Source organism: Bos taurus, unplaced genomic scaffold (assembly GCF_002263795.3).
Source record: "Bos taurus isolate L1 Dominette 01449 registration number 42190680 breed Hereford unplaced genomic scaffold, ARS-UCD2.0 Leftover_ScbfJmS_514, whole genome shotgun sequence".
Taxonomy (NCBI): Eukaryota; Metazoa; Chordata; class Mammalia; order Artiodactyla; family Bovidae; genus Bos; species Bos taurus.
In genome coordinates, this window is record NW_020191817.1 from 37,020 (window position 1) to 42,312 (window position 5,293).

Sequence of the window (5,293 nt, forward strand, 5' to 3'; positions counted from 1 at the left end):
AAGCCTCAGGTCTCAGACTCTCAGGTGCGGGTCCTCTCTGTGTCCCTGGGGAACCTCAGGACAGAACCAGCTCAGGCCACCCTCCCAGATGTGATACTGAACCCTGGGCAAGGCACAGAACTCAGGGAAATGTTTGGTTGGTCAGAGGACAGGGGCACATTTGTATGAGGGGTCCTTTCTCCTGGGGGTGGAGGCATAAGAGATGGGCAGTAGCAGCCTCAGCAGAGCTCCGGGGCGGCTGCACCATGGCCTGGACTCCCCTCTCCCTTCTGACGCCCCTCCTTCACTGCACAGGTCAGGACAGCCCTCAGGACCCTGACTCCCCCTCCCTAACCACCCCCACCACATGCAGGAAACGTACCTCCCAGTCCTTCCTCAGGACATAAAGGGTGTCTGTGCTTTCAGGGTTCCTCTCCCAGCCTGCGCTGACACAGCCGCCCTCTGCATCTGCCTCCCTGGGAGCCTCGGCCAAGCTCACCTGCACCCTGAGCAGTGGCTACAGCAGCTACTATGTGGACTGGCACCAGAAGGTCCCAGGGAGGGGTCCCCGTTTCCTGATGCGAGTGGGCACCAGTGGTGTTGCTGGATCCAGGGGGATGGGATCTCTGACCGCTTCTCAGGCTCGGGCTCTGGCCTGGAGGCACCTGACCTTCCAGAAGGTCCAGGAGGCGGATGAGGCTGACTACATCTGTGGAGCAGACCGTGGCAGTGGGAGCAGCTTCATGTAACCCACAGTGACACGAGCAGAGAAGTGAGACAAAAACCCCAGTGATGGCCCCTCCCCACTCTCCTCCCATCAGCAGACCCACAGTTTAGAGGGTGCCTCCTGACCTGCCTTGAGAGTTTCCACCTCATCAAGTATTTTCATAACTCAGCACCTATCTGGGAGGAAGGTCTGTCTTTGAACAACCTTCCTGGTCTTGGTCCACAGCAAATGTTCCCTAGGCCTGTAAAACGTAAGCCAATCTAGAGCAAATTTCAGTGACACATATGATGTCGTGAACTTCAAAGCTGCAGAACAGATCCCTTATCCTTCACTTTGTCAATCTGTACAACATTCACTTGGAGCTTCCCAGGTGGGAAAGCTAGTGGCAAAGAACTTGCCTGCCAGTGCAGGAGATGTAAGAGACGTGCGTTCGATCTCTGGGTAGGGAATATCCCCTGGAGAAGGGCATGGCAACCCACTCCAGTATTCTTGCCTGGAGAATTCATGGACGGAGGAGCCTAGTGAACTACAGTGCGTGAGGTTGCAAAGAGTCGCAAAGGACTGAAGTGACTTAGCACACACAACATTCACTTAGCTCACCACTGGGGAAAATAAGAACCAAATGAATCCTTGTGACAGTAGTTGGAATTGATTGCTTGGGTGCACATGCGATATGTACTAAAGAGTGTCCCAGGGAAAGTGACGATGTTGAGGTGATTACTGCCTTTCAGTGATGACGTAAGATGAGGGCTAAGAGGAGTGGAAGATTGAAAGAGGGAAATCACACTGAAGAGGGTCGATATTGGGTGAGAATATAGGGGATTCATGAGTCTGCTCTTCAAGGACTTTTGTAATTTCAACAGAATTTTTTACCCAGTGACAAATGTGTATGAAAGAAAACCTCCATCCCTGTCCGCTATGATGTGTGTCTGCCCCGTATTAACAGATCACCCAAGTGACCAGCTTCTATGCTTCCGCCGCGTTCTCTAGGTCAAGCACTCTGCATGGAGGCTGGGACATCCCAGGGGCCAGAGGAGGTGCCCATGGCCAGGAGGGGGCGCCATGCAGAGTCCCAGAGGGGGTGCCAGGCCAGAAAACCGGGAAACCACTCAGAGATCCAGAGACTGTGCAAACTGTCCTCCCTGACTGGGGTCCCTATTCCCTTTGAGGTCTGTCCCCTGGGAGCTTCTGGTCCTGGTAACCTAACCAGCCAGTTCAGATTCTGGTCCCTCCTTCTCATCCATGTGGAGTCTTTGGCAAGTCTGGGTCAGGGAGAAGACGTGGAAACGTGAGGAGTCAGAATGTGTCTCCAAGTAGAAGCAGCTCCTGGGAGAGTCTGTGCAGAGGACGAGACACAGCTGTGGGCAGAGGCCCCGGGGGTGACCTGTGTGGAGTTAGGTGTGTGTGATCAGTGTGTATTAGGATATTGCAAATGTGTTTTTTTGTTCCTGTGTTGCTGTGGTTTGTGCTATTATTGGTGTTCGATCTATTTTTTAAATGTCTTCCAATTTATACAGAAGTGTATATGGAAACACTAACACTTGATCTGATAATGGAATTACTGTATTAACTTTTTCTTTAGAGTATTTGGATCACTATTTAACCAGAGTGATTTATAATCTTCCCACTTACGGGTTTTATTTTCAGGTGAATGTCCACCACTTAAACTGCTTTCTCAAAGAACTAGGAAATTTTACATCTTTTGCAATGTTTTATAAAATAAACATACCAAGCAAATCTACGGGAACAAAGTATAGTTGCTGGAGTTTGCTAGATATTTTGTTAGATATTTCCAGTAAATAAGTATATATTATGTCTTTTGTGAAGTAATTCAATGATAAAATTTCCAGGTTTTCCTGGAAAAAAGTAATCTCTTTACTTATATTTTCTATGAGACCAAAGTAGTACCTTCCTAGAAAAGTATGATGTGAAAGTGAAAGTCGCCCAGTCATGGCCGACTCTTTGTGAAACCATGGACTATACAGTCCATGGAATTCTCCAGGCCAGAATACTGGAGTGGGTAGCCTTTCCCTTCTCCAGGGGATCTTCCCGACCCAGGGATTGAACCCAGGTCTCCCGTGTTGCAGGCAGGTTGTTTGCCAGCTGAGCCCCCAGGGAAAGTACGATATCCTGGCTTTTTCGATGGTTTTCCTGCAGCTCCTGCCCCATCTCCCCTGTGTCTGTGTCTGCAGGTTCCCTCTCCCAGCGTGTCAGCCAGCCTCTCCCTCTGCGTCTCCGGGAGCATCAGCCAGACTCCCAGACTGCACCCTGAACAGTGGGTCCATGTTGGTGGCTAGCAAATGTCCTGTTTCCAGCAGAAGCCAGGGTGCCCTCCCCACGACCTCCTGATGTTCAAGTCAGACTCTGATAAGCCCCAGGGCTCCGGGGTCCCCAGTCACTTCTCTGGATCCAAGGCTGCCTCAGCCAATGCAGGGCCCCCGTTCATCTCTGGGCTGCAGCCTGAGGCTGAGGCTGATTATAACTGCTACTGTCCCCAAAACACTGCATTCACCCGGTGCTGCAGGCCCAGGGCGGCCCTGTGCCCTCCCTCACGCAGCTGCCACTGCTGCTCTGCCTGGACTGTGTCTAACGCCGGTTAACCTCCTGTGGTCACTGCTGAGCTTCCAGAGAACAGCAGATCTGACCTGCATGTACTGCCCCTCATCTCAGATCTGAGACTCACCCACGGCTCTGACCGCTCAGACTGCCGTGTTCTGACACACACCTTCCTCATCAGAATAAAACTCCTGCAGTGCAGATGCTGTAAGTGGCAGAAAGAGGCTGGTTCCTGCTCTGCTTCACTCAGACCCCCCAAAATTAATAATGCAAATATCCGTGTAAAAATTAAGTTTTACTTCATTTAATAAAAATTTTCAGAAGATTCACCTTGTGTCATTTATTTAATATTTTCTTAATAAGAAAATAAACTTACAAAGATCATCATATTTCACATATGGAACTCTTGTCAATGAAAAATTGAAATAAGCATAGATTGTCCTTCAATTAAACTCATGCACGTATTTAAAGTAATGGCCTTAGAATTCTCACTAATCCATTGACATATTTTCCTACATTTACTGTCTCAGGGAATTCCCAGGTGGACCAGTGGCTAAGACTCCGTGTTCCCAGTGCAGTCAGCCTGGTTTCATCCCTGGTCGGGGAACTAGATCCCACAAGCCACAACTAAGACAGCTCCCAGACAAACAGATAAATAAATATTTACAAAAGTCTCAAAGGCACACCTACAGTGTAACACACTCGTGCAGCGCAGGACAGACTACAGTCGGGCCATTCTTATCCAGCCAAACTTTCCCTGAACTGTGTCTTCTCGGACCCACTGATTGGGATGGGTGGTCCTACCACCCACCACATATCAGGCTCCCTGGGAACAGACGCTGCTCAGGGCTTTTCATACTCTCAATAAAAAGTGCTATGAGTATTACAGCCCTGCTCCCTGCAGCCTGTGCCCTGTGCCTGCAGGAGAGATGCCCAGGAGGGGTCACTTCATAAGAGAGGACACAGCGATGGGGGTCCACTGTGTGGAAAGCTTCACACACAGTAAAGATCCAGGTGTTTAGAAATCCAGAGTCACATCCCCGGCCTCTCCCCCTACACCTTCCCACCTCAACAGAGAAGAGCCCCCTCCTCCTCACGGCTGAGGGGACACACAGAGGAAGCAGGGCTCTGGCCACCAGGGAGGGGACACACAGAGGAGGGCAACCCACTCCAGTGTTCTTGCCTGGAGAATCCCAGGGACGGGGGAGCCTGGTGGCCTGCCGTCTATGGGGTCGCACAGAGTTGGACACGACTGAAGCGACTTAGCAGCAGCAGCAGTAGCAGCAGATTTGATAATATTGTATCTTTTGCTTCAATTGAGCTTTTAGATTGCTAAGATACTCTTATCCAATGCAGGTTTTCTTGGGCAAACATTGCTTGTTCAGAGATAAAAACCTTTCGATGAAGACATTGGCTGAGCCCAGAAGAGGTGGTTTCAGGCCAGGCCCAGCTCAGGGTCAAGGGCTCAATAAGACAGGCTTCTGTGACTGTTTCACTTGGGATTTTGTGATATAAAAGTCAACATGCAGAAATGAATTGTATTTTGTAGTTGAGTAATGACCCTCCAGTTTCTCAAAATAAAACCACTAACATGTATGATACAATCAACAGAAAACACTTAAAGATAAATCTGAGGAAGATCAGAAGGCTGTGCGCTGAAAGGACAAACATGCAAGAGAAATTAAAGGCACAGTGAACAGTTACTCCTCATCTGTCGTTCAAAACCCTGAGTGTCACTGAGATAAGTCATTAAAAGTAGCACAACGTAACATTGTAAAGCTACTGGTTGTTCAGTCGCTAGGCCTAGTCTGACTCCATGGACTGCAGCACACCAGGCTTCCCTGTCCCTCACTATCCTGGAGTTTGCCTAAGTTCACGTCCACTGGATCCGTGATGCCACCCAGCCATCTCAACCTTTGTCATCGCCTTGTCCTCCTGCCCTCAATCTTTCCTAGCAAAAGGAGTTTTCCAATGAGTCATAAATATGAAATTATGCTGAAAATTAATGAGAATGAATAGGGAAATGTTCAA